Raw genomic sequence first — 10,683 nt, forward strand, 5'->3', positions numbered from 1 at the left:
GATGGTTCTTAACAAATCCAATTACCGTCGATTGTACCCCTAAGGCTATTCAACTTATCCATCCCTAATCAGAACATTACTTCTGATCCCTTGATTTGAAAATCATAATTCCTTTGCATTTGAGCTCTGGATTAGTCAGTTGTTTCCATAATCCAATGCCTTTGCATTGTTACTTCCTCTGGTTGTGTGCCGATGCTCACGTCAGCTCTTTTATGGACCGGCAGATCCTTTAATGGATTTTATCCGACAGCGTCCTTCATATTCAATAACCTTGTGAGCCTTCCCTCAGATACATAATGCCTTTGGTAAATGGTATCATCTACTTTCTCAACCTTGCTCTACTTTCGAGCTTGTGATATTTACTCTTGAAACTTGTGGTATATGTTTCTAAGAAGCCCCTATGGGTTGAACATATGCCTTCTCTAAACTGTGTGAACTCGAAAGTTTTCACGAGTCATACACTTCTGGTATTTTGCCAAATAAAATTTCAACACTACAACTTCTTCGAAAGTGAGAAGTGAATGAAAGGTTATGCATTGGAGAAGTGGGAGTCGACCTTGAACTTTGTGTTCATGCCCATGGACACGATGTAGATCTTATCATTAAAGCTTCTCTTAAATTAAATTATTCCTTTGGTATAAGTTCATCTTATATCCGGGATCTGGCCTTTTGCAATCGTGGTTCCGACCATGTTCTCCTTTAAATACCATTTCGCGTGCAAGTTTAAGCGCTTGTCTTCTGTAGAGCAATACCCAGTCCAACCTCTACTTTGATCTGTCATCGAGTATTACCCCCTCTGGTATCTCGAGATTATCACGGAACTGCATAACTTCTTATGAGTTCTTCTTCAAGTATTATTTGACTTTCGCTGCATCATCATTTGACTTGATGTCATCGCCGGCCGATTACATCTTCATGAAATCTCTCGACAAAATGTGTCGTGGTCATCAGCAACATCCTGAGCTCTTCCAAGATATATATCGAATTCATGATGAGAAATACCATCCTTGCCCTTGATGATTTGTTTTATCATCTGCCACTTTATTGCCTTCCATTTGACACAAACTTGTTCGTGTTTTGTGTTATACCTTGAGTTCCTTGCTACCCAGCATTGTTCTTCTTTACCTTGGATATTACCACCTTTTATGTCAAGAATGTTGTGGGAATTTCACCACCTCTTATGCATTCTTGGTACAAGTGATACTTCTTGCCATATCCGTTCATTCTTAGACTATTGATTATTGAATCACCATCCTGACATTGGTTGTGCAACCCAACCCATAATTCGGGCGCACCTTTCAACCAATATTTAATTGTGTATGTTTTCCTCGAGCATACTTCATTATATTATTTGATCTGACAAATGCTATCTCCCTATCCACATAATTGTGGAGATGCATCCTTTTGGATACCTTGTTGAATTATTGATGAGTCCATCAGCCACATCCTCTTCCTCTCCTTGGTTACTGATGAACTCTTGTTTTGGAACTTGCTTCCATAATTCATTTCCCCGAGAATCTTACAATGTCACCTCGACAATTTGTGTTGCACCTTTCTTCTCAGGCATCCTGAGTCTAAGGTATCCTGACACCAGTCAGATCTGAATCTCGGTCAGACATGATGGTTGGAACATATTTTCAAGAGTTATAAAATTGGTCCCTATATGCCCCGGTAAGGTGATGTCATGCCTAGCACACCTGACGAGAGGACCTAGTGTTATAGTTTCCTTTTTAACAAGGTTAATCATTTTTCCATGAGGAAATTGAATGCCTTGTTTAATAAGTTTATCCTGATGGATCCTTTGTGTATCCAAAGTCCTAACTTTGTTTGAAGACCATGTCAATGCTATCCCGAAGCATGTCTGTGGTACTCCGATTTTCAATAAGAGCATTTGAAGCAAAATGCTAAATTCTCGTTATCAATTATTCAAACACCGTTGTATGGGTAATGTCATGAAATTTCTCTCACCTTTCCCAAAATAGTTTTCTACATAATATCCTGTCATGGATATCATGCTTTGCTTGACCTTGGGAAGGATATACCCCTGAAATTTGTGTTTAAACACATTTTCCTTTCCATTGTTCTATTTAATACGAAGATCACATTTTCCTTTCCATTGTTTTGTTTAACCTTTCTGGTGATCTATATGATCTAAGCAGTAATATTCTTCTGCTTATGTAAACACCTTGGTGTACAACCGTGTCAGTAAGACCCTGTTGCTTTTGTTGATAGCATTCTGGTAACCACCGATGGACGAGAACTTTGCCTATTGGTCCGCCTCGTTCAACGAGCAGGAAAATGGTTCTCTTCGTCCCTCGCCCTTGGTACCAATGGTTGTTGCCGACATAATCGATAATCTATCCTCTGACATGCCTTGCTGACATGATCATGCAAGACGTCACCCCCTTCCTACTTTTAACCCACATGGTGGCCCATAACCCACAGTTCCATAGGATCGAAACCTGACTCTCCTGTACACCCCCGGTTTCCAAAGTTATTCCTCGCGCTTGACTTCTTATGTAACTCACGGGCCACCTCCCAAGTGATCTATTCGGGTATCAGACGCAATACTTATTCTTGTTGCCCTGAAACCCTTTCACCTTTTGATTAGGCATCGAACAATTGCATATCCTCTTGAAACTTCTATTTCGCACCTTCTTACTTTGCTCTCGATATTTTCTTAAGTTTCAATTCGAGAGTTACTATCCGCCACCCTCCCTGATGTTCTCTACCAGATACGCGACCTTGTAGAGGTCAGTTCTTCCGAAGATACCCCTTATCATTTTTCATAAGTACGATGAGACTCCCGAAGAAAGGATGAAGACTTCATCATAATGAGCAGGGAAATGAAGACATCAACAAGGGGGTTCAAATTTTCAAGAAGGGCAACCAAGACCGAGATGACTCGTTAGAATTTCGTAACCAAATCTTTTCCCCATTAGTCCCCCTCTTGAATCTCGGGACGAGATTTCTTGTAGTGGAGGAGAATTGTGACGCCCGGGTAATCAAGCTACAGTAACCCTGTACTAATGATGCCACGTCAACTCGATTACTATTGCTAATCTCGCCTTAATTAGAAACCGATTCAAATTCAAATTCTAAATCAAGTAAACGATAAAAAAATTCAAATATTAAAACTAAAATGTTCGGAGTGAGCCAAATAATGCATAGGTAATATTGGTGAAGAAACCAAAACTTTAGAAAATGTTTAAGTCCTTAAAAATAATTAAAACAGTGGCATTCATAATTAATTAGATGCCTTTTATAATTTCTAAAGTATCAAATTAATTCAATGGGGTACCAAACTTTTGTGGCAGAGGGTTAAACTAAAACATTAATTTAGGTATTGGTCTCATATTTTTATAAAACTAAAATACATGAATAGTTAAATAAAAGAGTAAATAAAGAAAAAGAAAAGATAAACAAAACGAAACGAAATTATAAAAATATAAAACCTCCCCCTCCCCTGGGCCTTGGCCCAGCAAACTGGCCAGGCCGGCCCACTCCCTCATCCCCTTCCCACTACAGGAACGTGGGGGTTGCGTGGCGGCCATCGCCCCGTCGCCGGCCACGCGCCGGCCATCGCCCGACCGGCCTCGCCTATATATCCGGCGACTCCCTCCCTGGTGCCTGGAACCCTAGCTAACCCCCTCTCTCCCCCGCGTTCCGCTCCCCGATCTGGACGCCCACGGACCCGAGCCGGCGCCCTTCGTCGCCGTCGCCGGACCTCGCCGTCGTTGCCTCACCTCGCCCCCGAGCCGACCCCGACCTGCGCCGTCCTCCCCTTCTTCCTCTACGCCAATCCACGAGGACCCGGACGCCCCCACGACGCCGCTCCGAGCTCGACTTCTTCCTCAGGACGCCGGTCGCCGTCGCCAACGTCGGTCGCCTCTGCAGCTCCTAAACCCCTCGAAGAGCCTCCTTGAGCTCCCTTGGTGAGCTCCGTGTCTTTCCCCCCTCTCTCTAGCACGACTCCGTCACCGCTACTCCCTCCCCACTGTAGGCCGAGCTCGTCGTCGCCATTGCGATGCTCGTCGTCGCCGTAGAAACGCACGAGCCCAACAGAGGACATTGCCGAGCTTCTGGAGCTGTGTAGATGCCACCTACCCCCTTCATTTGGTCGATCCGTGGCTATTTGCTCGGTCTCATCGTGTTCGAGCCGCCCCCATCGCACGCGTTCGCCGGCGCCATCGCGTGCCCGCCGTTGCCGCGTCCGGAGCCCCGCTCCCGTGCCCACCCGCTGCTCCGCTCTCTCGCGCTCGCCTGTGCCTTGGCCGCGCTCACGTGCTTGCTGCGTGCATCCACGCTTGCCGGCGCTGCCCCCGTGTGATGCTGCGGCACTGCGGCCGCCCCCGCCCGAGCATGCCGCCACTCGCCCCTGCTTGCCGTGCGTGCCGCCGCTGCTCGCTTCTGCTGTTGCTGTTTGCCTCTAGCGCCACCACCGTTGCTGCTTGATGTTTCTACTGCCTGTCGCTGCTGCTCTTGCCTGTGCTGCTCGTACCGCTGCTTGCTGCTTCGACTGCGTCGTCGCCGCTCACCCCTGGTTGCCCTGCATGCCGCCGCCTGCTCGCCCACGGCTGTGCCTGCTGTTGTCGGCCGGCCTCATTGTGCCCATTGAGCCGCACCCCGCGCCCGCCCGCGTATGGCCTCGCCTGCCGCTGCGGCTGCCCCGCCTATGCATGCCTGAGCCATGCCACTGCCCAACGCTGCTCTACTGTACTGCTACTATCTACTGTAGCTGCTACTAGTTAGCTTTTCAATTTCTACGTTGACTAAGCCCCTAAACAGCCCCTAATCAGCAGTTAAACAGTTGCTAATATGTGTAAAAATAATATGAGTAGGTAGTACACTTGACAAAGCTCAAATGTTTCCATTGAACCAAATCCATTTGATGCATTGATTAAATCCTATGAAAATCATAAGTTGCTATCTTTTGTTAAACAGAGAACGGAATTAACCTCTAGCATTTGTGTTGCGTGTTTTGTGTGTATGCCGTGCATGTGGCCGGCTGGGTTTTGCCCACTAGTGGCCGACCCTTATTAGTACTAGGTTTAGCTAGTAGTATTAATTAGTGGCTAGATTAGCCTATGTGTAGATGACATGTGGGTCCCATTCAATTAGATTAGTTTTATTTATTTGTTTAGGTACAACCTATGACATGTGGGCCACAACCTGCTCTATTGACTAGTCAAAATTGACTTGGTCAACTCGGTTTAAAACAAATTACAATAAATCAGAAATTTTAAAAATTGATTAAAACTTTGAAAAATCATATAAAATAATCCGTAAGTCAGATGAAAATACTTTGTACATGAAACTTGCTCCGAACGACGAGACGAAACCGAATATGAAGTCCGTTCGTCTGCCACACACCCTTAGCCTATCGAACACGCAACTTTCCCCTTCCGGTTCATATGTCCGAAAGCGCGAAACACCGGGAATACTTTCCCAGATGTTTTCCTCCTTTGTCGGTATCACCTACTACCGCGTTAGGGCATACCTACACCGCGTATTGCCTCATTATGTTTTGTTATGTTTTGTTTGCTCCGTATTTATTGTTTCTTCCCCTTCTTCTTCTCCGGTAGACCTCGAGGCCATTGCTGATGCCACCGAGTATGACTACCGTGTTGACGACCCCTCTCTCTTGCCAGAGCAACCAGGCAAGCCCCCCCCCCCCCCCCTTGATCACCAGATATCGCCTACTCTACTCTCTATACTGCTTGCATTAGAGTAGTGTAGCATGTTACTGCTTTCCGTTAATCCTATCCTGATGCATAGCCTGTCCTTGCTACTACTGTTGTTACCTTTACCTGCAATCCTAATGCTTAGTATAGGATGCTAGTTTATCATCAGTGGCCCTACATTCTTGTCCGTCTGCCATGCTATACTATCGGGCCGTGATCACTTGGGAGGTGATCACGGGTATATACTATTTACTTTATACATGATACATGTGATGACTAAAAGACGGGTCGGCTCGTAGGAGTACCCGCGAGTGGATCTTTGTGGCGAAGCGACAGGGCAGGTTGAGACCACCTAGGAGAGAGGTGGGCCTGGCCTTGGTCGGCGTTCGCGGTTATCTCAAGATAACACGTTTAACGAGAATTTGGTAATTGATCTGAGTCTGGCCACTGGCCTATACGCACTAACCATCTACGCGGGACAGTTATGGGCACTCGACGTCGTGGTATCAGCCGAAGCCTTCGTGACGTCAGCGACTGAGTGGCCCGCGCCGGATTGGACCGTAAGCCTGCTCTTGTATTAAGGGGGCTAGTTCTACTTCCGGCCGCGTTCGCAACGTACAGGTGTGCAAAGGGCGATGGGCCCAGACCCCTGCGCCATAGGATTTAGACTGGCGTGCTGACCTCTCTATTGTGCCTAGGTAGGGCCGCGACGTGTTGATCTTTCGAGGCCGGGCATGACCCAGAAAAGTGTGTCCGGCCAAATGGGATCGAGCGTGTTGGGTTATGTGGTGCACCCCTGCAGGGAAGTTAATCTATTCGAATAGCCGTGATCTTCGGTAACAGGATGACTTGGAGTTGTACCTTGACCTTATGACAACTAGAACCGGATACTTAATAAAACACACCCTTCTAAGTGCCAGATACAACCGGTGGTCGCTCTCTCACAGGGCGACGAGGGGAGGATCATCGGTTAGGGTTATGCTATGCGATGCTACTTGGAGGACTTCAGTCTACTCTCTTCTACATGTTGCAAGACAAAGACTGCCAGAAGCGTAGTCTTCGACAGGATTAGCTATCCCCCTCTTATTCTGGCCTTCTGCAGTTCAGTCCACCGATATGGCCTTTACACATATACCCATGCATATGTAGTATAGCTCCTTGCTTGCGAGTACTTTGGATGAGTACTCACGGTTGCTTCTCCTTCTTTTCCCTCTATCCCTTCTACCTGGTTGTCGCAACCAGATGTTGGAGCCCAGGATCCAGACGCCACCGTCGACGACGACTCCTACTACACCGGAGGTGCCTACTACTATGTGCTGCCCGCTGACGACGACCAGGAGTAGTTAGGAGGATCCCAGGCAGGAGGCATGCGCCTCTTCCGATCTGTATCCCAGTTTGTGCTAGCCTTCTTAAGGCAACTTGTTTAACTTATGTCTGTACTCAGATATTGTTGCTTCTGCTGACTCGTCTATGATCGAGCTCTTGTATTCGAGCCCTCGAGGCCCCTGGCTTGTAATATGATGCTTGTATGACTTATTTTATTTGTAGAGTTGTGTTGTGATATCTTCCCGTGAGTCCTTGATCTTGATCGTACACATTTGCGTGCATGATTAGTGTATGGTCAAATCGGGGGCGTCACACCAGATCCCGCTATTGGTTATTGACCGGAGAGTCGTCTTGGTCATGTCTGCATGTCTCCCGAACCCGTAGGGTCTACACACTTAAGGTTCGGTGACGCTAGGATTGTTAGGAAGACTTGTATGTGATTACCGAATGTTGTTCAGAGTCCCGGATGAGATCCCGGACGTCACGAGGAGTTTCGGAATGGTCCGGAGGTAAAGTTTTTATAGATGGGAAGTTGTCATACGGTCGCCGGAAAGGTTCGGGGGCATATCGGTATTGTACCGGGGCCACCGGAGGGGTTCCGGGGGTCCACCGGGAGGGGCCACCTCTTCCGGAGGGCCTTATGGGCTGTATGGAGAAGGGAACCAGCCCAAGTGGGCTGGGGCGCCACACCCCCCTAGGGCCCATGCGCCTAGGGTTTGGGGGAAACCCTAAGCGGGGCGCCCCCTTGCTTGGGGGGCAAGCCCCCCTCCCCTTGGCCGCCGCCCCCACTCTAGATCTCATCTAGAGGGGGCCGGCCCCCTTCCCCCTTCCCCTATAAATAGAGGGGTGAGGGGAGGGCTGCACACAACATCCAAGGCGCAGCCCCTCCCCTCCCCAACACCTCTCCTCCTCTGTAAGAGCTTGGCAAAGCCCTGCCGGAGTACTGCAGCTTCACCACCACCACGCCGTCGTGCTGCTGTTGGAGCCCTATTCCTCAACCTCTCCCTCCTCCTTGCTGGATCAAGGCGCGGGAGACGTCCTCGCTCCGTACGTGTGTTGAACGCGAAGGTGCCGTCCGTTCGATGCTAGGATCTTCGGTGATTTGGATCACGACGAGTACGACTCCATCAACCCCGTTCTCTTGAACGCTTCCGCTCGCGATCTACAAGGGTATGTAGATGCACTCCTCTTTCCCTCGTTGCTAGATGACTCCATAGATTGATCTTGGTGATGCGTAGAAAATTTTAAAATTCTGCTACGTTCTCCAACACCTGGCGTCTGGCCCTGGGCCAGACGCCGAGGCCCATGGCGTCTGGGCCAGACGCCAAGGATTGTGGCGTTTGGTCCTGGAGTCCGAGTGGGACTCTTGCCTTTCGGGCAAAACTGACTTTGAGGAGGCTTTTGCTCCAAGTTTTGACCCCAGGGCTCAACATATAAATAGAGGGGCAGGGCTAGAGCCGTGTGCCGGCAACCCCGTCTCCTCTAGTTTATCCTCCGTCATAGTTTTCGTAGCGCTTAGGCAAAGCCCTGCGAAGATTGTTCTTCACCAACACCGTCACCACGCCGTCGTGCTACCGGAACTCATCTACTACTTCGCCCCTCTTGCTGGATCGAGAAGGTGAGGACATCATCAAGCTGAACGTGTGCTGAACGCGGAGGTGCCATACGTTCAATACTTGATCACGACGGACCATGAAGGTGTATGACTACATCAACTGCGTTGATAAACGCTTCCACTTATGGTCTACAAGGGTACGTAGACAACACTCTCCCCTCTCGTTGCTATGCATCACCATGATCCTGCATGTGTGTAGGATTTTTTTTTGAAATTACTGCGTTCCCCAACAGAAATACTAAGGAAAAATTTCCAAGTGATGCTCAACTCAAAATCGTACACCTACCAATCCCTTCGAGTGAAGCCATTGGAAATCTCATACAGTTCAGTCAATTCCTTCAGTGACAGAGACGAAGTTCTTCTGGTCTCTGAGGAATTTGATCTGACTGAGGAGTTAGGAATTCGCCAGTGCAGATTGCCTACACAGTGAGGAACATGATAGCCCTGAGGAATTTGATACTCAAAATTCCGACCGTTGATGTGCTATGCGCCAACTGTCCCAAAATATCTACCCACCTAACGGTCATATCATTGAAGCGCATTTATGTCTTATCATGTCGGGCTGCTCCCTAGGCTATAAATAGCCGCCCCCTACAACCACTAGCTGGTTGGCTGCTCCGAGAGAAACTAACACTTGTCATTTGAGAGCATCCCATCCTCCGAAGACTTTGAGTGAAAATCATCAAGTGAGGAAAACCCAAATCCAAACACCTACAAACCCCAAGTGATTGAGCATCACTGAAGAGATTGATCCTGCGTGGATCCAACGCTTGTTACCTTTAAAGATTGTGCATCTTCTAGATGGTTAGGCGTCATGGTCTAGAGTATCCAAGAGGAAATTGTGGATCGTCGAGTGACCGAGTCTGTGAAGGTTTGGAAGTCACCTGAAGACTTACCACGAGTGATTGGGCGAGGTCTGTGTGACCTTAGCTCAAGGGGAATATGGTGAGGACTGAGTGTCCTGAGCTGCGTTTTCAGGACTGGGTGTCCGGGACTGTGTGTCCTCAGGTTTAAATACCTAGCCGCCCTAACCAGACGTACAACTATCACAACAGTTGGAACTGGTCTACCAAAACATTGTCTTCACCAAGCTACCTGGTTCCATTTCCTCAACCCTTCCGTTCCCTCATTTATAGGTTGTGTGCTTGTTCATATCTATTTGAATACTTTGACTGAAGACTTTCTCTATTTCCTCAGTTCAATTTCTTCAGTCTATTTGTCTTATCCTGTGTTATCATGTGTTTACGCTTTCTGTACTCTATGCTTGTTTTCATTTCTTCATGAAGACCATGCTCATGCTCTGTTATGTTTACTTCTGAGTACTTATTCCGCTGCAAGTAGTTCTTCACTTAGGAATTACCTCACCCTGAAATTCCTCAGTGAAGAATTCATAAAAATCGCCTGTTCACCCTCCTCTAGTCGATATAACGCACTTTCAGGAGTCACACTTGCGTAGAATCTGTTCCTATTCATGCTCAGTTACACAAGTCTAATAACACCATCTACTCCTTCTTTATAAAGGTGTTGGTCATCCCAAAAGTAATGTCTTAAATCATAGAAAAACTTTTTCTTTTGTTGGTATGTGTGATACGTCTCCAACGTATCTATAATCTTGATTGTTCCATGCTATTATATTATCTATTTTGGATGTTAATGGGCTTATTTTTACACTTTTATATTATTTTTGGGACTAACCTATTAACCGGAGGCCCAGCCCAAATTGCTGTTTTTTTCCTATTTTAGAGTTTCGCCGAAAGGAATATCAAACGGAGTCCAAATGGAATGAAACCTTCAAGAGCGTTATTTTTGGAACAAACGTGATCCACGAGACTTGGAGTGGACGTCAAGAAACAATCGAGGAGCCCACGAGGTAGGGGGCGCGCCCTCCACCCTCGTGGGCCCCTTGTTGCTCCATCGACCTACTTCTTCCTCCTATATATATATCCATATACCCCGCAAACATCCAGGAGCGCCAGAAACCCTATTTCCACCGCCGCAGCCTTCTGTACCTAAGAGATCCCATCTTGGGGCCTTTTCCGGAGCTCCGCCGGAGGGGGC

The 10,683-nt window shown here is 47.6% G+C and overlaps 1 long non-coding RNA gene across 1 annotated transcript; it reads left to right on the forward strand.

Annotated features, from left to right (window-relative positions):
- The first annotated feature begins 3,573 nt into the window (after positions 1 to 3,573).
- LOC125522616 (uncharacterized) lies at positions 3,574 to 7,256 on the forward strand. The gene is made up of 3 exons (XR_015610663.1): positions 3,574 to 3,935; positions 5,586 to 5,660; positions 6,927 to 7,256. It is a non-coding gene; the product is annotated as an uncharacterized LOC125522616 (long non-coding RNA).
- The last annotated feature ends 3,427 nt before the right edge of the window (positions 7,257 to 10,683 follow it).

Source organism: Triticum urartu, chromosome 7A (genome assembly GCF_056163025.1).
Source record: "Triticum urartu cultivar PI428250 chromosome 7A, HENAU_Tu73, whole genome shotgun sequence".
Classification (NCBI taxonomy): domain Eukaryota; kingdom Viridiplantae; phylum Streptophyta; class Magnoliopsida; order Poales; family Poaceae; genus Triticum; species Triticum urartu.